This window comes from Bombus vancouverensis, chromosome 5 (genome assembly GCF_051014615.1).
Source record: "Bombus vancouverensis nearcticus chromosome 5, iyBomVanc1_principal, whole genome shotgun sequence".
Classification (NCBI taxonomy): domain Eukaryota; kingdom Metazoa; phylum Arthropoda; class Insecta; order Hymenoptera; family Apidae; genus Bombus; species Bombus vancouverensis.
The window spans coordinates 4,652,571-4,676,203 of NC_134915.1; the positions used below are offsets into that span (position 1 = coordinate 4,652,571).

At 39.2% G+C, this 23,633-nt stretch overlaps 1 long non-coding RNA gene across 2 annotated transcripts; it reads left to right on the top strand.

Annotated features, from left to right (window-relative positions):
* The first annotated feature begins 9,518 nt into the window (after window positions 1-9,518).
* LOC143302672 (uncharacterized) lies at window positions 9,519-17,755 on the top strand. 2 transcript variants are annotated; one of them, XR_013058365.1, is made up of 3 exons: window positions 9,519-10,159; window positions 10,262-10,483; window positions 10,584-17,755. It is a non-coding gene; the product is annotated as an uncharacterized LOC143302672 (long non-coding RNA). The 2 variants fall into 2 exon arrangements; XR_013058364.1 differs by having other exon boundaries at window positions 9,519-10,483.
* The last annotated feature ends 5,878 nt before the right edge of the window (window positions 17,756-23,633 follow it).

Sequence of the window (23,633 nt, forward strand, 5' to 3'; positions counted from 1 at the left end):
AATTTTCACAAGTAATGAATCCCTTGTATGCACTTACTTCAAGTAGCAAGAATATAACTTGGACGGATAGGCACGAACAGATAAGACAAAAGGTAATTTCCGTCCTGACCGACGCGCCGGTGCTAATGATATTTGATCCCAATTATCCGATAGAACTACATACGGACGCTAGCTCGGAAGGATATGGAGCCATTTTAATGTATAAGGTCGAAGGTAAAAATCGAGTAGTGGAGTATTACAGCAAAAGAACTAGCCCTGCGGAATCTAGGTATCATTTCTACGAATTAGAAACGTTAGCAGTTGTAAACGCCGTCAAGCACTTCCGTCATTACCTATACGGACGAGAATTTCTTGTTGTCACTGATTGCAACTCCCTGAAAGCATCCAGTAATAAGGTACACTTGAATGACAGGGTTTACAGGTGGTGGGCTTACCTGCAAACTTTTACCTTTGACATTATGTATCGAGAAGGTAAACGAATGACCCACGTAGATTTTTTTTCGCGAAATCCCGTAGACTTGGATCGCAGTACGTTCAGCAAAATTGTAGAGAAAGAAATTAACCTAACCAAAATCTCCGACGATTGGCTACTAGCGGAACAACGTCGCGACCCACAAATTTCTGAGATCGTCGATAAATTACAGAACGAAGAGCTCGCGGAAGACGTCGCGAATACGTATGAGTTACGGTCCGGCACCCTCCACCGTAAAATACAGAGAAAAGGTAGAACTCTCTGCCTGCCCATCGTTCCGAGGGGGTTTAGGTGGTCCGTTATTAACCATGTGCACCAGTCCATTATGCACTTAGGTTGGGATAAAACGCTTGAGAAACTGTACGAGTATTACTGGTTCGAAGGAATGGCGAAGTATGTTCGCAAATTCGTAGAGAACTGTCATGCTTGTCGAGTTTCAAAGGCAAGTTCGGGTAAAATACAAGCCGAATTACATCCCATACCTAAGACCAGTATACCTTGGCATACGGCTCATATGGACATAACGGGCAAACTAAGCGGTAAAAACGATTTGAAGGAATACGTCATTGTGTTGGTCGACGCCTTCACCAAATTCGTATACTTGCACCATACACGTAAGATAGACTCCATTAATACCATTAAAGCGCTTAAGTCCGCTATATTTTTATTCGGCAGTCCCTGTCGGATAATAGCGGATCAGGGAAGATGTTTTACGGGCAAAGAATTTCGAGACTTTTGTCAAGATAACACATTAAACTTCATTTAATAGCGACCGGAGCTAGTAGGGCCAACGGACAGGTAGAGCGTATTATGGGTACGCTAAAAAGCATGTTCACAACAATAGAAACCACCGGGCGGTCCTGGCAAGACGCGATCGGTGAAATACAACTGGCCTTGAATTGTACCACCAACCGCGTGACTAAGTCAAGCCCATTGGAACTAATAATCGGTAAAACAGCAAGACCCTACGGTTTATCCCTACCCGACAATATCGAAGAAAGAGAAGTAAATATCTCCCATGTAAGACAGCAGGCGATAAAGAATATAGAAGCAAGCGCCAAATACGATAAGGATAGGTTCGACGAAAACAAAGCTAAAGTAGTTAGGTTCAACCTTGGTGATTTCGTGTTACGCAAAAACGAGGAAAGGAACCAGACGAAGTTAGATCCGAAATTCAGGGGTCCGTTCGAGATAGCAGAGATTTTGGAAGGAGATAGGTATACCTTAAAAACTCTAGACGGAAAACGATCATATAAGGACAGACATGACAGGCTGAGAAAAATGCCAGAAGGTTGCGTCCCTGCTGAGTTAGACGTCTGCGGTGATGACAACGGCGGTGATAATAACGATGCAAGTACACTGACCTCTTTATACTTATACTTATATGTAACTCTCCAAGTTGTTGCGGCATTGATTGATTAAAATATATTTATATATACATATATTCACGTCGTTTCAAATATTTCCTCTTTTGTAGTTATTCTTATTTCCTGGTTTATTTGTTTGGTTCGTGATTCTATTTATTTTATTTTATACTGGTTGGATTTATATTATATTGAACCATAGGTTTTCAAATTGCAAGTCGCTTATTTAGAGTTGTGTGCATATGTATTTTGTTATTGGTTGGATCTATTAGTCGCCCTCATTTTGTTAACCCTTCCTTTCGTTTCGTTGTGCCGTGTGTTCGTTTGTGCTCTCAAATCCTTATTCGCGCGTTTTGTATAGAGTGGTTTTCTTGTTCGTGTTACGGCACGTGCGGAGCGCGGGACGTGACAATTTGCAGTGTAAAATGGGGTGAAACGAGCGCTTAAACGTCGAAATATCTCCAACCGGAAGGAAATGACAGTTAGTTTTCACCAAAATCGACGAAATCATCGCGATTCGCGAGCTGTTGGGCTTGTTTCGACGCTTAAACGGGCGTGCATTACATTTGCAGTGTAAAATGGGGTGAAACGAGCTCTTAAACGTCAAAATATCACCAACGAGAAGGTAATGACAGTTAGATTTCGTCAAAATCGACGAAATCATCGCGATATGCGAGCTGTTGGGCTTGTTTCGACGCTGAAACGGGCATGCATTACATTTGCAGTGTAAAATGGAGTGAAACAGGCGCTTGAACTTCGAAATATCTCCAACGGGAAGGAAATGACTGTTAGTTTTCGTCAAAATCGAAGAAAGCATCACAATTTGCGAGCTGTTGGGCTTGTTTCGACGCTGAAACGAGCGAGCATTACATTTGCAGCGTAAAATGGAGTGAAACAGGCGCTTGAACTTCGAAATATCTCCAACGGGAAGGAAATGACTGTTAATTTCTGCCAAAATCGACCAAATCATCGCGATTTAAGAGCTGTTGGGCTTGTTTCGACGCTGAAACGAGCGTGCATTGCATTTGGCATGCAAAATGGAGTGAAACAGGCGCTTAAACTTCGAAATATCTCCAACGGGAAGAAAATGACAGTTAGTTTTCGTCAAAAACGAAGAAAGCATCGCGATTTGCGAGCTGTTGGGCTTGTTTCGACGCTGAAACGGGCATGCATTGCATTTGGCATGCAAAATGGAGTGAAACGAGCGCTTATACGTTGAAATATCTCCAATGGGAAGGAAATGACAGTTACTTTTCGTCAAAATCGAAGACAGCATCGCGATTTGTGCGCTGTTGGCTTGTTTCGACTCTGAAACGGGTGTGCATTGCATTTGTGATGCAAAATGGAGTGAAACAGGCGCTTAAACTTCGAAATATCTCCAACGGGAAGAAAATGACAGTTAGTTTTCGTCAAAATCGACGAAATCTCCGCGATTTGCGAGCTATTTTGCATCTTTCGACGCTGAAACGGTAGTGTATTACATTTGCAGTGTAAAATGGAGTTCAACGAGCGCTTAAACGTCGAAATATCTCCGACGGATAGGAAATGGCAGTTAGTTTTCGTCAAAATGCACCAAATCTTCGCGACTTGCGAGCTATTTTGCTTGTTTCGACGCTGAAACGGTAGTGCATTACATTTGCAATGTAGAATGGAGTGAAATGAGCGCTTAAACGTCGAAATGTCTCCAACGGGGAGGGAATGACGGCAACTTTTCGTCAAAAGCGACGAAATCATCGCGATTTGCGAGCTATTTTTCTTGTTTCGACGCTTAAACGGTAGTGCATTACATTTGCAGTGTGAAATGGAGTGAAATGAGCGCTTAAACATCGAAATATACCCAACGGGGAGGGAATGACCGCGTTTTCGTCAAAATCGACGAAATCATCGCGATTTGCGAGCTATTTTGCTTGTTTCGACGCTTAAACGGTAGCGCATTACACTTGCAGTGTAAAATGGGGTTCAACGAGCGCTTAAACATCGAAATATACCCAACGGGGAGGGAATGACCGCGTTTTCGTCAAAATCGACGAAATTATCGCGATTTGCTAGCTATTTTGCTTGTTTCGACGCTTAAACGGTAGTGCATTACATTTGCAGTGTAAAATGGAGTGAAATAAGCGCTTAAACGTCGAAATATCTCCAACGGGAAGGAAATGACTGTTAGTTTTCGTCAAAATCGAAGAAAGCATCGCGATTTGCGAGCTGTTGGGCTTGTTTCGACGCTGAAACGAGCGAGCATTACATTTGCAGCGTAAAATGGAGTGAAACAGGCGCTTGAACTTCGAAATATCTCCAACGGGAAGGAAATGACTGTTAATTTCTGTCAAAATCGACCAAATCATCGCGATTTAAGAGCTATTTTGCTTGTTTCGACGCTTAAACGGTAGTGCATTACATTTGCAGTGTAAAATGGAGTGAAATAAGCGCTTAAACGTCGAAATATCTCCAACGGGAAGGAAATGACTGTTAGTTTTCGTCAAAATCGAAGAAAGCATCGCGATTTGCGAGCTGTTGGGCTTGTTTCGACGCTGAAACGGGCATGCATTGTATTTGGCATGCAAAATGGAGTGAAACGAGCGCTTAAACGTCGAAATATCTCCAACGGGGAGGGAATGACGGCAACTTTTCGTCAAAAGCGACGAAATCATCGCGATTTGCGAGCTATTTTGCTTGTTTCGACGCTTAAACGGTAGTGCATTACATTTGCAGTGTGAAATGAAGTGAAATGTGCGTTTAAACGTCGAAATATGTTACGTATTTGTTTGTTTAAATCAATCAAATTTTAAATTTACATTTTACTGAATTTTTTTTTTCGTTTGAGTTTGGATTTAATCTGAAGGGAAATAAATGGAAATGATATTATTGTGTATGTAATACTGATTTAGATTTCTAATTAATACGGTAGTTGCTGCCACCAGAAATAGTCTAAGGACTATTTCAAACTATTTTTTTTAATTATTTTTTTTGTTTAATGGGTTGCGTTAACTGACGCTTAATGCAACTGGCAAACGAATTCCTCTATTCGGCTAACCTGCTATGTGCAGGGATACTGGCACGGGAGAGGATTAAAGCTGGGAACAATAAATATTTGTCCTCGTTGAGCGGATTTTTATTTGAATGTAGAATTGCTTAGGTTATTATGTATATATATTTTATTAGCTGGATATATATATTTTAGTGTTGCTGGATTGGATATGAATGTGAGATTTTTCGTTGTTTTATATAAGTTTATTTTTACGTTTGACTTCTTCTTCTCCTTTAATTTCGCTATAGTAGTTTGTCATTAGAACCGAACCTCAATTGATTCGCTACGATGGATTCTGTTGCCACGATTTTCTTGCCTTTTGAGTTTAATAATCGAGGATGATTCTAACGATCCTCTCTGTGTGGGACTCGTGTGATTTCGCAAGCCTTGCCCAAAGACGGGCAATATTTTGCCAACAGTGGGAGGAGGAATGCGAAGATCGATGGGTGCTTTCGATAATCGAAAACACCGTTTGCACAAGCCAACACAGCGAACGATCCTTTGGTTAAATTTTCAAAGGGAAATTGTTCTGCTATATCTCTCTTACAATCGCATGCAATGATGGCAAGAATATTGGCTAATAGCAAAGCCAGTATTGCTCTTAATTTTCGATTGACCTCGACGATGTATTTAATAGTCCTTTCTGTGCGGGACTTGTGTTATTTCGCAAGCCTTGCCCAAAGACGGGCAATATTTTGCCAACAATGGGAGGAGGAATGCGAAGATCAGTGGGTGGTTCAGTAGCTGAAAACACCGTTCGCACAAGCCGACACAGCGGACAACCCCTTTGTTTAAAGTTTAAACAATGATTCTGTCTTCAAAACCGTTCACGGAAATAAAACGAGATCGATGATAGGAAGTTCTAATTCGATTCTCGAGGGCAACGAAATTACCAGAGAAGAAGGAAATTTTCAAAATTAATTTTCTTACCTTGAGGAGTAGGTGCTGTCTGGCGCCATTACCTCAGCTGCTCCCGTGGTCGTCGATGTTTTTGTTGGGTTTATTACTTGAACTCGAATATAGTTTACTATCAACTTTTACTTTATTTATCTATTTCGATACAGACTGAACAATTTACTAACTGGATTAATACCGTAATTACAATGCGCGTTTCTGTCTAAGCGATGAAATGAGGATTTCAAAGGTAAAATTTTCTTTTTACTTAGTCGCGGCTCTCTTTTCTTGACCGAAAAACTAAAGACCCCGAAACGCAAAATACTATACAAAATTTCTAAACGTAATGATGAGCGCAATAACGAACGTAGTAACAATGCACACAAAGAGTGAACAAAATAATAATGAACGCTGCTCTAAGTTGCTTCGCTTATTTATAATGCCATCCCCCACGGGGTGGTGGTCCACTGGGGGTACGCTTCCGTGGGAATCGGGATGTTGCAGTTTGGGTTTCTTGGAATCGTACGTGACAAAATGTAAATTCCATATTTCGACTTAGTTTCCATCGGTCCTGTGTTTCTGCTGAGCTAGCGTCTAGGAGGCTCGAAGCATTCCATGCTGATCTAGTCTTTTCCGCGAGAAACTTTCACGTGTTGTACCGTGGGAATTACCCGTGTTTCTTCGGCGCGTGCAAGGGCTGGCGGCTGCAGCATCATTATCATCTCGATGTTTGCTCGGGCAACACGCACAATTCCGCTGCTCTCCCACAAGAAGGACCTCCTCCTTCGAGTTATTTTGCGTAAGTTTGGATATTTGCATATTATGATTATTTTTGCGATTTTGATGCTTTTTCCTTTTCTTTTTATTGTTTCCCTAGGTTTCGGTGATCGACATTCGAACAATGTTTGCGGAGGCATTTCCATCAGAGGTTCCTTATTATTATTTTTTTTTAGATGTATTTTGTTTTTATATTCAATATATATATATATGTCGGAGATGAAAGAACACCGGAGCCTTTGGAATTTTGGATAATCCCGCAACATTGTAACCTAGAGTCTACTATAGCTGTAATTGAACAATTGTAGTTATTCAATCCGATTGTAATTGTTCGAGAGTTGTGATAATGAGCTTGGGCTCGAGGCGACAGTCAGTCGCCGAACGTAGCCGCGGTCACGGGATGAACGCTTTGTCTAACAAAGGTATGGAGTAATCCTACAGCTCTCCTTAAAAGAAATATTCGTGGCGACACGCGACAGTAAACATTCTAACGGTTTCTGTCCCGTGGCTCGCCACACGCAGACCCTATTCTTCGAGTAAGATGATTGCCAGATGTCGGTGCGTCTCCGCAGTACATGTTCGGCTAGCCCGAGGGCCCGTTATAAATCTTAAGGTTTAGTTAACTAAAGTCCTTCAAACAGACAAACAGTCTTTGTCCCAACTACGGGAAGATAGGGGAGACATATTTTTCAACGAGCGGCGTCTCCCACTAGCAACTTTCCCTCGAGGGCGGCTAGCATCTTTTTCTAACCACCGATATGGAAATTGACCAATTAGCAGCAACGCCAATTTCCCTTACTTTCTGAACGAAGGCTTTTCTCGACGAATCCGATGATCTCGTATCCTTAGACACACCCCATTATAGTTTTCCTCTGTGGCATCATCGGGACGGGAAAGGTATTCTCGCTCGCGATCTCATTGATGAAAGGAGTAACTCTTTACGACCAGTGAATATTACGCGTCCGACTTAGATTTTGTGAGTACGTTCATCTATCATCCCGTCGACCGCGGATTCGTTATTGAACCTAGGATCATTGTCATTAGTTTCTCGAGTACCTAACTACCACGATTACTTGTCCGGTTCTGTGATAATCGTATTTGCACTAGCCAATGTCTTCTCTATTGCATAACGATAATGTGTAACCCAAACGAAGATTCGTTTTACGCCCCTAACCCTAATTCTAATGTATACCCGACATATATATATACATTTTAAATGTTAAGGTTATCTATTTTATGTTTGTTAAATATATTTAATTTTATATTTCCCCCTTTTTTTAAATTAATAATATATCTATATATATATATATATTTTTTTTTTACATTTGTATTTGACAGTGTAGTTGCGCATAGAATTTATTAAAGAAAAATGTTAACAATGTGTTTTCATGATTTGTTTCTCTCGCCTGACTTCCATTAATCCCTAATATTCCTGTCGCCATGACGCGCGTTAGTTGTTCCGATGCGCACGTGTAAATCTAACATGGCTGCTCATAAATGTCATCAGTAAAGTTATAGTGGCGGGTCTTTAGTTTTGTTTGATATCGAAGTAATTTTCCGTCTGTCGCTCGTTTTTCCTTATTCTACCGCAATTAGAACATTTATTTATTAATATTGTTTAAAGTGACAATAGTATTGTTCGTGTGAATATACATACATATATATATATTTATGTTGTGTGTCATTTTAATATGGCTAATGTTTTGTAATTCTTCGATAGCGTTATTTATTGTTTTGAGTAGTTGATTTTATAGAGTATTCGATAATATAAAACATACGCACACACACATATATATATACGTAGTCATATGCATATTTCTCCTGGCAGTGTAGTATTCATACGAAATGAAATGTCAATTATTTATTTTATATTAACTTCATTTAATAAGATAGAACACGCACACGCACACGTATATATGTATATATTTCTGGCAATGTGATTTTCATTTAGATTGTTTAGCGATGTAATGTTGTGTATTTGAGGTTATGTATCAATTATTTGATTTCATATATACATATATATCTTGTATTGTGGCAACATAGTATTGAAGGTTTTGTTTCTATATTATTGTATGTTTAATATGTGTTTACATATTTGTGTTTGGTGGTAGAATTTCCGTACGCAATTCCTCAAGTCGTTGCGGTGTTAATTATTTTGAGCGTTTGGCCTATCGACAGGTTGTCGCTTAGTCCCAAGTGTTGCGTTGTGTGTTCTATTTCTTTTGTAGATTATTAGTAGTAGTTTTAGTTTAGAAAATAGATTATTTATATGTTTATATAGAGACATGCATGTTTCGTTATGTAGTTCTTATTTTATAACTCTTTACCGGAATATAGGCTAGTTTTAAGTATGTATCTTAAATTACTGATTTGATTTAATAATGCAGAACGCGCACACATCAGTAGTAGTTTAGTTTAGAATATAAAATATATATTTATATATAGACATGCATGCCTCGCAATGCAGCTCCCATTTTATAACTCTTTACCGGAATGTAGGCCAGCCCCAAACATGCATCTTAGATTACTAATTTGATTTAATAATGTAGAATGCGCACACATTAATAGTAGTTTAGTTTAGAATATGATTTATATATTTATATATAGACATGCATGTTTCGTAATGTAGTTCTTATTTTATAACTCTTTACCGGAATGTAGGCTAGTTTTAAATATGTATCTTAGATTACTAATTTGATTTAATAATGTAGAATGCGCACACATATATATATTTCTGACAATGTAACCTTTATTTTTTTTAATAATACAATGTTGTATGTTTTATGTATTCGTTAGACTATTAGTTTTTGACTTCATATATGCTTATATTTCATAAATTGATAATATTGGATTTATTGCATACTATTGGAAGTACTGTCTCTAATATTTACTAGGTTATTACATGTTTGGCATATATGTTTATACTTATATGTATCTCTCCAAGTTGATTTATTAAAATATATTTATATATACATGCATTCCTGGCGTTTCAATTATTTCCCCTTTTGTAGTTATTCTTATTTCCTGGTTTATTTGTTTGGTTCGTAACTCGTTCAATCCATTAGCTGGTTCTATTTATTTTATTTTATACTGGTTGGATTTATATTATATTGAACCACAAGTTTTCAAATTGCAAGTCGGTTATTGGTAGGTTTATTTAGAGTTGTGTGTATATGTATTTTGTTTATTGGTTGGATATTAGTCGCCCTCGTTTTGTTAATCCTTCCGTTAGTTTCATAGCGCCGTGTGTTCGTTTGTGCATTCAAATCCTTATTCGCGCGTTTTGTATAGAGTGGTTTTCTTGTTCTTGTTACGGCGCGTGCGGAGCGCGGGGCGTGACACAAAATTGCTCGCAAATCGCGATGATTTCGTCGATTTTGACGAAAAGTAGCCGTCATTCCCTTCCCGTTGGAGATATTTCGACGTTTAAGCCCTCATTTCTCTCCATTTCACACTGCAAATGTAACGCACTACCGTCTAAGCCTCGAAACAAGCAAAATGGCTCGCAAATCGAGATGATTTCGTCGATTTTGACGAAAAGTAGCCGTCATTCCCTCCCCGTTGGAGATATTTCCATAACCTATTTTGCATGTAGACCTTCTTGTATGATGATTACTTTTTTACAAGGTAACTTTCACTTTCCCTCTTTTAATTATTTATTGAATCGACACGTTGTATATTCAAACAATAATTGGAGTACACATAATAATTTTCCCTTTTTCTTTTTAGGTTTTCGCTATCTGTATTGTTCGATGAACAGTGTCACACCATCTTTTGATTTATCCATAATATAGTTATAACATTTAGTAACCTTGTATTTTGCACTGAGACAATTGAAACTAATTTATTCACTTATTTTAGGTAGTTGTCATACATTGTGTTCCACGAACAACGATCCATAACCTATACTTGCACGTACACTTTCTTGTATGTTGATCACTTGTTCACAAGGTAACTTTCACTTTCACTAGTTAATTGTTCATTGAGTTAACACGTTTTATATTTAAGCAATAATTGAAACACGTATAATAATTTTCCTTTTTCCTTTTAGGTGTTTGATATCTGTATTATTCGACGAACAGCACTATAACATATACTACCGCACTACGTTGCCCACTGAAATCGCTTTATTCATTGCTTATTTCGATTATGCGCTAGTTTTAACTTGTTTAAATGCACCGTTCGCGGAATCCCTTTTACTTCGATCTTGACGTTTTGGTTCTGCAAGGTTTCTAGCACTTTGTATGGTCCAGTATATTGATCGGAGAATTTTCCTTTACTGGGTTCTTTTAGTAAATATATCGAATCTCCTACTTTAAAATCCTGGGGGTTGATTCGTCGGTCGTAATATTCTTTTGATTTTAGTTTGGATTTTATTAAATTTTCTCTTGCCATTCGTTGTACGGTGTTAATTTTATCGAACAGGTCTTCGAGATATTCTGCGTATGTTGGTTCCAAGTTCTCTTCGATTATCACTTCACCAGTAGGTTCTCTGGCTAGATGTCCAAAAACTAATTTGTGCGGGGAGAATTTCGTTCCTTCGTGTACAGAGGTATTATAGGAAAACATAGCTAATTCTACCCATTCGTCCCAATTTCTGGAATTTTCAATGTATAATTTGAGATATTCAATCAGTACGTGGTGAGATCTTTCGATTGAACCGTTACTTTGTGGATGATATGCCGTCGTGGTATATTGTTTGATGCGGAATCTCTTTGCTACTTTCTTCATTAGTGAGGATGTAAAGTTTGTTCCTTGATCAGTGAGAATAGCTCTCGGTGACCCGAAACGACAAATAAATTGCTTTACAAAAGCGTCCGCTATCTCGGCTGAAGAGATTCCTCCTATTGGAATCCCGATTGAGTATTTTCTTAATAAATCTTGGATAGTTAATATATATTCATTTCCCCTTTGAGTTTTTGGTAATGGACCTACAATATCCATACTAATCTTATCGAACGCTTTACCTGGTGTGTCTGTAAGTACCATTGGTTGTTTTGCTTTTATTCTTGTGAGTTTCTTCAGTTGATATTCCTTACATGTTCTTACGTAATCTTGAATTTCCTTTTTCATATTTTCCCAATAGTAGTGTTGTCGTATTCTTTGATAAGTTTTTGTAATTCCTTTGTGTCCTGCTACGCTCGATTCATGTTTTTCCCGTATTATGTTGTTCCGTGCTTCCACAGGTGGGGTAATTACTTCCCCAGTGCATATGGTGATGGTTAAGGTTTTTTTCCATAAATATTTCCTTTAATCTTCTGATTGTATATCGCCAGGGTATTTCCTCCAAGTTTCCTTTGCTAATGCTAAACGAAGTTAACTGTTTCTCATTTACTACGTCTAATAGAGATCTTAGCGAGTTTAATAAATTTTCTGGTGTTATTGGAATATTTCTATTTTCCTTTATCGGTAGGAATACAATGTATTTTCCAGAATCGTAATTCAATCTTGCTTTTTCTAACATTAAATCTTCATAACGAGGCAATTTTCCCGTTTCCTTCATTTCTAAGGCTCCTTTATCTATCGGATTGCCATGTATATCTATAAATATTACTTTATGGTCATTTACTCTCGCAATTGAGTCTCGGGTTTCTGAAATTTTTAGTTCCGCGATTATCGTAGGTCTCGTGTTCTTTTCTCGTTGTTGAATTAGTTCTGGAAGTACAGTGGAGGGCTCTTCTTCGCTTGTTGTATCCGTGTCTTCTTTTCCTCTATTGATTATTCCTCTATCCGTACTTACATCGATTTCTGCTAATGTTTGGTCTAAATATTTTATGGGGGTTTCTTCTATTGTAAGATGTTTTCGGGTAAAAACCTTTCCTTGATTTTTAGAATCACTGGATTGAGGCAAGACGTGTGGTTTAGCTTCGAATATGGGAGAGTCTTCGGTTGACGTATCCAGTTTGAATCTTTTTGAGACATGCGTATCCTTTTCTCGTTGTTGAGTTAGTTCTGGAATTACGGCGGAGGGCTCTTCCTCGCCTGTTGTGTCCATGCGCCTTTTTCCTTGATCAGTTATTTCTCTATCTATATTAACATCGAGCTCGGTTAGTGCTTCGTCAGAATATTTTACGGGCGTTTCTTCCAGTGTAAGATGCTTTCGAGTAGAAACTTTTCCTTGTTTTGTAAGATCAGCGGATTGAGGCAAGACGCGTGGTTTAGCTTCGAATATGGGAGAGTCTTCCGTTGACGTATCTATTTCGAATCTTTTTGAGACAGGATAGCGAATTGGTGAGACTTCCTCTCTCTTTCTGATTGGTGAACAAACTTCCGGAGGGTTCCTAGATAATGCGTCTGCGTTTGCGTTCGCCCTGCCTTCTTTGTATACAATATCAAATTCAAAGTCCGATAATTTTAATTTACATTTCCAAATTCTCGAAGTAGGATCTTTGATAGAATGCATCCACACTAAAGGTTTATGATCGGTTACGATAGTAAACTTTCTTCCGTAAAGATACGGTCGGAAGTGCATTGCGCTGTAAACAATTGCCAGACACTCTTTTTCTATGGTAGAGTAGTTTTGTTCGGCGGAATTTAATAGTCTTGAGGTATACGCAATCGGTATATCCTTTCCAATTGGCCCTTGACTTAGTACACCGCTTATTGCATATCCTGATGCGTCTGTGGTAAGGTTAAAGGGTTTAGAAAAGTCTGGATATTGTAGAATGGGTTTTTGTCATTAACGCTGTCTTTAAATTATTGAATGCATTTTCTTGATTTTCAGTCCATTTAAAGGGAGTGTCTTTCTTTAATAGTTGTGTCAATGGTTTCGCGACCTTGGAGAAATCGGGTATAAATCTTCTGTAGTATCCTGCTAGTCCCAGAAATTGTTTGATATTTTTCACCCTCTTTGGTCGTGGAAATTTTGATACGGCTTCGACTTTCTTTGGGTCGGGTTTCACGCCATCCTCACTAATTATATGTCCTAAATAATTCACCTCGTGTCGTAAAAATTCGCACTTATCAGGTTGTAATCGTAATTTAGCTTTCCTCAGTCTTTCCATTAATTTATTAAATTTAATTTCGTGTTCTTGGAGATACCTGGAATAAATCACTATGTCATCCAGATAGACGAATAGTTCTATTCCTTGCAGACCAGATAACACTGAGTTCATCAAACGTTGAAATGTTGCTGGGGCATTTTTTAATCCAAAGGGCATTCTTTTGAATTGAAAATGTCCGTATGGTGTCGAAAATGCAGTTTTGTGGGCATCTTCCTGTGACATACGGATCTGGTGAAAGCCCGATGCTAAGTCAAACGTGGAAAAATATTTTGCACTTCCTAATTGATCCAACATTTCTGTAATGTTGGATAGTTGGAAGGCATCGCCAATCGTTTTATCGTTCAATTTTCTATAATCGATGACTAGTCTCCAGCGCTTATTTCCTTGCGAATCGGGTTTTTTGGCCACAATCCATAACGGGGAGTTATATGGAGATATTGATGGTTCCACTACGTCCGTATCTAGTAGCTCTTGGACCTGTCGATTTATTTCTTCTCGATGTATTGGTGGATATCGATACTGTTTAGTATTGATGGGTATATTATCCGTCGTGATTATCCTATGTTCCAGAACTTCGGTTGCTTCCAATGTATCTCCTGGAATATGAAACCTATCTTGATTATTGCGAATCAATTTTTTAACGTTTTCTTTTTCTTCTTCGTTCAAATGTTCGAGTCGTAGTAACTCATTTATTTTTTCGTATCTACTTTCCTCCTATTTTAGAACTGTATTGCACGCTGTCCTAGGAAGCAGGGGGGATTTTCAAATTCTTTAATTACCATCGTTGGTGTTGTAAATACGTAATCTCTCGAAGTAGTATTTATTACTTTTATGTAAGCTTCTCCTTTATGATTCCTCACAACTGCATTACCAAAGTAGATTCCCTTGTTCGGCTCGATTTTTGGAATAAATCCCTCTTTCATCTCTGGATTAGCGATATTAATAGAACACGTTATTGAACTTCGCTTCGGTATAATTATTTTTTCCTTAGTATCGAAGGGGATATAAATATTTCCCCATCTGATATGTTTTCCCTCGTAATCTAAACGAGCCTTGCAACCTGCAAAAAATTCGGATCCTAGGATTCCGTCTTGATCGATTAGCAACGAATCATCGACTACATGAAAAACAACCGGACGGCCCGCCACCTGTATTACCGTCTGCCCTAGGGAGACCAGGCTCGTTGCCGTAATTCCTCGCACTTCGATTGATTCCTTTTCGTCGATGATGGCTGAATCGAGCAAAGCAGTTTTCTTGATAATGTTAATTTCCGATCCAGAGTCTAATAATAAACTCGTCTTAGTCTTTAAGTCTGGGGAAACTATTCGTGCAGTTGGGGTCGTTGGGGAATCGTTAAATTTTATTGAAATAATTCAGAGAGGTCGCCTTCCGAATCTGAATTCAATTCCTGGTGATTTTTCTTCGCCGGTTGCTTGTGCTTCACTCCTTTCCTTTTGCCTTGGGATTCTGGATTCTCTGTCTGTGACCTCGTTTGGTTGTGGGATGACTCCCCCACAGTATTTAGTGGTTGTTCGTTCGATCTTATGGTCGGCATTGCGTTCGTTCTGTCTCTCGTTATGGGTGGTGGAGTCGATCTCGCGGGTGTAGCTGTCCTTGTTCTGGTTGTTGCCGTCGGCGCCGCTCGCCTGGTTGCCGCCTGTACTCTTGGGCGATTCGGCGTATCGTTCCTTCGTGGCTCGCCCCATTCTCCCGAAGGACGTGTTTGGTTTCCCGATGGTCTCGAAGCATAGGGTACGATTAATCCGGCATCTACTCGGGCTTTAAATTTGTAACAGTCTTTCACTAAATGCCCGGGTTTTTTACAATAATTACATGTGATATTTTGTCTTGTAGTATTCGAAAAATTCTGCGATGGAGGTACCGATCTTTGATCTTGGCGGTTGTTCCTGATATTGTTGTTAGTGTTCGAAGGACGTACGTTGTCGCGTCTGTAATAGTTCGAGGGTGTCGGTCGTTGGGGTCGCGTTCTATCGGTTATTTGTCTCAATTCGTGTGTTGCTTTGACGGCTTGACGATACGCATCTTCTAAAGTGTGGTACCCTGCTATTTTTACTCGCACATATACCTCGTTCGGAAGTCCCTTAACGAAAGCTTCTCTCGTTTCCCAATCTATAGTATCTTGGATATCGGGGGATATGATGCCGTAGTCGCCTCTTTCTCCGTCCATTATTGCCAATCTAAGATTTCTAACGCGATCCATATAATCTAATATGTGTTCCCCGGGTCGTTGAAATATCATTCCTAATTCCCCTTTATATTCGTTAAGAGATTTCTTTGGGCCGAATAGATCCTTTAATTTGTTTCCGAAATCATTTAGACTCATTAATTCTGTGTCTTCGATGGCGAGGAACGCGTGTCCACGGAGCTTATTTACTAACAATTTTACTAATTGAGGTTCTTGATATCTGGGAATCATATTTCGCGCGCGCTCACAAGTTCTTAAAAAGTGGAATACCGATAGTCGATATCCGTCAAACACTGGCACCGATTCGATCGCGTCTTTTAGCTTAATTGGCTGGGTATGTCCACTCGGCTGGACCGTCTCTTGTTGTGTTGTCGGCGGCGATACGGGTGTTTTAGGTTCCTGTTTTGTTTTAAGTTCGAACAAGCTGTTTTGTAGTTCGGCGAGTTTTGCACTCATATCGCGAAAGTTCGCATCCCATGCTTTAAGCTTTTCCGACAATGTCAAAGCCATTTCTTCGTCCAACGATTCCACTACAGTCGCCATTGTTTCTTAAAATATATATATATATTTTATCGACAAGCGTGACAACTTTAATCTTCTATGGAGCGTAACGAACTGTTTAAACCAACTTTAATCCTCCATGAAGCGTATCCCACCGCTGCCACCAAAATATTTACTATATATCTATTAATGTTACGTATTAGTTTATCGACATCGATCAAATTTTATATTTAGAGTTTACTGAAAATTTTTTTTTGTTGTTGAGTTTGAATTTAGTCTGAAGGAAAATAAATTGAAATGATATTATTGTGTATGTAATACTGGTTTAGATTTCTAATTAATACGGTAGTTGCTGCCACCAGAAATAGTCTAAGGACTATTTCAAAATATCTTATTTTTATTATTTTTCGTTTAATGGGTAGCGTTAACTGATGCTTAATGCAACTGGTAAACGAATTTCACTTTTCGGCTAACCTGCTATGTGCAGGAATACTGGCACGGGAGAGGATTAAAGCTGAGATTAATAATTATTTGTCCTCGTTGAACGGATTTTATTTGAATGTAGAATTGCTTAGATTATTACCTTTATATATATATTTATTAGCCGGATATATATATATTTTTAGCGTTGCTGGATTGGATAGGAATGTGAGATTTTCGTTGTTTTATATAAATTTATTTTTACGTTCGACTTCTTCTTCTCTTTTAATTTCACTGTAATAGGTTGCCGTTAGAACAGAAACTCAATTCATTTACTACGATGGATTCCGTTACCACGATTTCCTTGTCTTTCGAGTTTAATAGTCGAGGATGATTCTAACGATCCTCTTTGTGTGGGGCTCGTGTGATTTCGCAAGCCTTGCCCAAAGACGGGTAGTATTTTACCAACAGTGGGAGGAGGAATGCGAAGATCGACGGGTGTTTTTGATAATCGAAAACACCATTTGCACAAGCCAACACAGCGAACGATCCTTTGGTTAAATTTCCGAAGGGAATTGTTCTGCTATTTCTCTCTTACAGTCGCATGCAACGATGGCAAGAATATCGGTTATTAGCAATGCCGGTATTGCTTTTAATTTTCGATTGACCCCGACGATGTATTTAATAGTCCCTTCTGTGCGGGATTTGTGTGATTTCGCAAGCCTTGCCCAAAGACGGGCAATATTTTGCCAACAATGGGAGGACGAATGCGAAGATCAGTGGGTGGTTCAGTAGCTGAAAACACCGTTCGCACAAGCCGACACAGCGGACAACTCTTTTGTTTAAAGTTTGAACAATGATTCTATCTTCGAAACTGTTCACGAAAATAAAACGTGATCGATGATACGAAGTTCTAATTCGATTCTCGAGGGCAACGAAATTATCAGAGAAGAAGGAAATTCTCAAAATTAATTTTCTTACCTTGAGGAGTAGGCGCTGTCTGGCGCCATTTACCTCAGCTGCTCCGTTGGTCGTCGAAGGTTTTACTGGGTTTATTACTTGAACTCGAATATAGTTTACTATCAACGTTTACTTTATTTATCTATTTCGATATGGACAGAACAATTTACTGACTAGATTAATACCGCAATTACAATGAGCGTTCAAAGATAAAATTTTCTTTTTACTTAGTCGCGGCTCTCTTTTTCTTGACAGAAAACTAAAGACCCCGGAGCGCAAAATACTATACAAAATTTCTAAAGATGAGCGCAATAACGAACGTAGTAACAAATAATTAACAAAGAGTGAACAAAATAATTATGGACCGTAATAACGAAGATCGTAATAATCAAAGAATAATGAACGGTAATAACAATGATCACTATAATAATGAGCGAAGAATAATGAGCGTAATAAGAATGTTTACCAGAATAATAATGTTAATCGCTAAATGATAACTATCGTAGTGCTCCTGCTCTACGTTGCTTTGCTTATTTATAATGCCATCCCCCACGGGGTGGTGGTCCGCTGGGGGTACGCTTATGATTGTTTTTGCGATTTTGATGTTTCCCCTTTCTTGTTGTTTCCCTAGGTTTCGGTGATCGACGTTCGAACAATGTTTGCGGAGGCATTTCCATCAGAGGTTCCTTATTATTATTGTTTTTCTTTTAACGTCTTTTGTTAGGAGCGTGAAACGAATCTTCGTTTGGGTTACACGTTGTCGTTATGCAATAGAGAAGACATTGACTAGTGCAAATACGATTATGATAGAGCCGGACAAGTAACCGTGGTAGTTAGGTACTCGAGAAACTAATGACAATGATCCTAGGTTCAATAACGAACCCGCGGTCGACGGGATGATAGATGAACGTACTCACAAAATCTAAGTCGGACACGTAATATTCACTGATCGTAAAGAGTTACTCCTTTCATCAATGAGATCGCGAGAAAGAATGTCTTTCCCGTCCCGATGATGCCACAGAGGAAAACTATAATGGGGTGTGTCTAAGGACACGAGATCATCGGATTCGTCGAGAAAAGCCTTCGTTCAGAAAGTAAGGGAAATTGGCGTTGCTGCTAATTGGTCAATTTCCATATCGGTGGTTAGAAAAAGATGCTAGCCGCCCTCGAGGGAAAGTTGCTAGTGGGAGACGCCGCTCGTTGAAAAATATGTCTCCCCTATCTTCCCGTAGTTGGGACAAAGACCGTTTGTCTGTTTGAAGGACTTTAGTTGACTAAATCTTAAGATTTATAACGGGCCCTCGAGCTAGCCGAACATGTACTGCGGAGACGCATCGACATCTGGCAATCATCTTACTCGAAGAATAGGGTCTGCGTGTGGCGAGCCACGGGACAGAAACCGTTGTAATGTTTACTGTCGCGTGTCGCCACGAATATTTCTTTTAAGGAGAGCTATAGAATTGCTCCATACCTTTGTTAGACAAAGCGTTCATCCCGTGACCGCGGCTACGTTCGGCGACTGACTGTCGCCTCGAGCCCAAGCTCATTATCACAACTTTCGAACAATTACAATCGGATTGGATAACTACAATTGTTCAATTACAGCTATAGTAGACTCTAGGTTACAATGTTGCGGGATTATCCAAAATTCCAAAGGCTCCGGTGTTCTTTCATCTCCGACATATATATACATATTCATATGCATATTTCTCTTGGCAGTGTAATATTCATACGAAATGAATATGTCAATTATTTATTTATCCTTTACCGGAATGTAGGCTAGTTTTAAGTATGTATCCTTAGATTATCGGTTTGATAGAATTCGCACACATATATATATATATATTTCTGACAATGTAACCTTCATTTCTTTAATAATACAATATTGTATGTTTTATGTATTCGTTAAACTATTAGTTTTTTGACTTCATGTATACTTATATTTCATAAATTGATAATATTGGATTTATTGCATACTATTGGAAGCACTGTCTCTAATATTTATTAGGTTATTACATGTTCGGCATATATGTTTATACTTATATGTAACTCTCCAAATTGATTGATTGAAATATATTTATATATATATATTTCTGGCGTTTCAATTATTTTCCCCTTTTGTAGTTATTCTTATTTTCTGGTTTATTTAGAATTGCTGTATTATGTATTTTGTTTATTGGTTGGATCCGTTAATCGCCCTCGTTTTGTTAATCCTTCCTTTCGTTTCGTGGTGCCGCGTGTTCGATTGTGCATTCAAATCCTCATTCGCGTGTTTTGTATAGAATGGTTTTCTTCTACTTGTTACGGCGCGTGCGGAGCGCGGGACGTGACAGTAAAATGGAGTTCAACGAGCGCTTAAACGTCGAAATATCTCCAACGGGAAGGAAATGACGGCTAGATTTCATCAAAATCGACGAAATCTTCGCGATTTGCGAGCTATTTTGCTTGTGTCGACGCTTAAACGGTAGTGCATTACATTTGCAGTGTAAAATAGAGTTCAACGAGCGCTTAGACGTCGAAATATCTCCAACCGGAAAGAAATGACGGCTAGATTTCATCAAAATCGACGAAATCATCGCGATTTGCATACAGTTTCGCTTGTTTCGACGCTGACACGGTAGTGCATTCCATTTGCAATGTAAAATGGAGTTCAACGAGCGCTTAATCGTCTAAATATCTCCGACGGGAAGGAAATGACAGTTAGTTTTCGTCAAAATGGACGAAATCTTCGGGATTTGCGAGCTATTTTGCTTGTTTCGACGCTTAAACGGTAGAGCATTACATTTGCAGTGTAAAAAGGAGTTCAACGAGAGCTTAAACGTCGAAATATCTCCAACGGGAAGGAAATGACAGTTAGTTTTCGTCCAAATCGACCAAATCTTCGCGATTTGCGAGCTATTTTGCTTGTTTCGACGCTTAAGCAGTAGTGCATTACATTTGCAGTATGAAGTGGAGTTCAACGAGCGCTTAAACGTCGAAATATCTTCAACGGGAAGGAAATGACAGTTGCTTTTCGTCAAAATCGACGAAATCTTCGCGATTTGCGAGTTATTTTGCTTGTTTCGAAGCTTAAAAGGTAGTGCATTGCATTTGAAGTGTGAAGTGGAGTTCAACGAGCGCTTAAACGTCGAAATATCTCCAACGGGAAGGAAATGACAGTTGCTATACGTCAAAATCGACGAAATCTCCGCGATTTGCGAGCTATTTTGCTTGTTTCGACGCTTGAACGGGAGTGCATTACATTTGCAGTGTAAACTGGAGCTCAACGAGCGCTTAAACGTCGAAATATCTCCAACGGGAAGGAAATGACAGATAGTTTTCGTCTAAAGTGACGAAATCTTCGCGATATGCGAGCTATTTTGCATGTGTTCTACTCTTAAACGGTAGTGCATTGCATTTGCAGTGAAAAAGGGAGAGAAATGAGCGCTTAAACGTCGAAATATCTCCAACGGGAAGGAAATGACAGTTGGGTTTCTTCAAAATCGACGAAACCTTCGCGATTTGCGAGCTATTTTGCTTGTTTCGACGCTTAAAATGTAGTGCATTGCATTTACAGTATGAAGTGGAGTTAAAGGAGCGCTTAAACGTCGAAATATCTCCAACGGGAAGGATATGACAGTTAGTTTTCGTCAAAATCGACGAAATCTTCGCGATTTGCGAGCTATTTTGCTTGTTTCAACCCTTAAACGGTAGTGCATCACTTTGGCAATCTAAAATGGAGTTCAGCGAGCGCTTAAACGTCGAAATATCTCCAACGGGAAGGAAATGACAGTTGGTTTTCGTCAAAATCGACGAAAACTTCGCGATTTGCGAGTTATTTTGCTTGTTTCGAAGCTTAAAAGGTAGTGCATTGCATTTGCTTTATAAAGTGGAGTTCAACGAGCGCTTAAATGTCGAAATATCTCCAACGGGAAGGAAATGACAGTTAGTTTTCGTCAAAATCGGCGAAATTTTCGCGATTTGCGAGCTATTTTACTTGTTTCGACGCTGAAACGGTAGTGCATTACATTTGCAATGTAAAATGGCGTGAAATGAGCGCTGAAACGTCGAAATATCTCCAACGGGAAGGAAATGGCAGTTAGTTTTCATCAAAATCGACGAAATCTCCGCGATTTGCGAGCTATTTTGCCTGTTTCGACGCTTAAAAGGTAGTGCATTACATTTGCGATGTAGAATGGAGTGAAATGAGCGCTTAAACGTCGAAATATCTCCAACGGGAAGGAAATGACAGTTGGTTTTCTTCAGAATCGACGAAACCTTTGCGATTTGCGAGCTATTTTGCTTGTTTCGACGCTTAAAATGTAGTGCATTACATTTGCAATGTAGAATGGAGTGAAATGAGCGCTTAAACGTCGAAATATCTCCAACGGGAAGGAAATGACAGTTGGGTTTCTTCAAAATCGACGAAACCTTCGCGATTTGCGAGCTATTTTGCTTGTTTCGACGCTTAAAATGTAGTGCATTGCATTTACAGTATGAAGTGGAGTTAAAGGAGCGCTTAAACGTCGAAAAAGCTCCAACGGGAAGGATATGACAGTTAGTTTTCGTCAAAATCGACGAAATCTTCGCGATTTGCGAGCTATTTTGCTTGTTTCAACCCTTAAACGGTAGTGCATCACTTTGGCAATTTAAAATGGAGTTCAGCGAGCGCTTATACGTCGAAATATCTCCAACGAGAAGGAAATGACAGTTGGTTTTCGTCAAAATCGACGAAAACTTCGCGATTTGCGAGTTATTTTGCTTGTTTCGAAGCTTAAAAGGTAGTGCATTGCATTTGAAGTGTAAAGTGGAGTTCAACGAGCGCTTTAACACGAAATATCTCCACCGGGAAGGAAATGACAGTTAGTTCTCGTCAAAATCGGCGAAATTTTCGCGATTTGCGAGCTATTTTACTTGTTTCGACGCTGAAACGGTAGTGCATTACATTTGCAATGTAAAATGGCGTGAAATGAGCGCTGAAACGTCGAAATATCTCCAACGGGAAGGAAATGGCAGTTAGTTTTCATCAAAATCGACGAAATCTCCGCGATTTGCGAGCTATTTTGCTTGTTTCGACGCTTAAAAGGTAGTGCATTACATTTGCAATGTAGAATGGAGTGAAATGAGCGCTTAAACGTCGAAATATCTCCAACGGGAAGGAAATGACAGTTGGTTTTCTTCAGAATCGACGAAACCTTTGCGATTTGCGAGCTATTTTGCTTGTTTCGACGCTTGAACGGGAGTGCATTACATTTGCAGTGTAAACTGGAGCTCAACGAGCGCTTAAACGTCGAAATATCTCCAACGGGAAGGAAATGACAGATAGTTTTCGTCTAAAGTGACGAAATCTTCGCGATATGCGAGCTATTTTGCATGTGTTCTACTCTTAAACGGTAGTGCATTGCATTTGCAGTGAAAAAGGGAGAGAAATGAGCGCTTAAACGTCGAAATATCTCCAACGGGAAGGAAATGACAGTTGCTATACGTCAAAATCGACGAAATCTTCGCGATTTGCGAGCTATTTTGCTTGTTTCAACCCTTAAACGGTAGTGCATCACTTTGGCAATGTAAAATGGAGTTCAGCGAGCGCTTAAACGTCGAAATATCTCCAACGGGAAGGAAATGACAGTTGGTTTTCGTCAAAATCGACGAAAACTTCGCGATTTGCGAGTTATTTTGCTTGTTTCGAAGCTTAAGAGGTAGTGCGTTGCATTTGAAGTGTAAAGTGGAGTTCAACGAGCGCTTTAACGTCGAAATATCTCCACCGGGAAGGAAATGACAGTTAGTTTTCGTCAAAATCGGCGAAATTTTCGCGATTTGCGAGCTATTTTACTTGTTTCGACGCTGAAACGGTAGTGCATTACATTTGCAATGTAAAATGGCGTGAAATGAGCGCTGAAACGTCGAAATATCTCCAACGGGAAGGAAATGGCAGTTAGTTTTCATCAAAATCGACGAAATCTCCGCGATTTGCGAGCTATTTTGCTTGTTTCGACGCTTAAAAGGTAGTGCATTACATTTGCAATGTAGA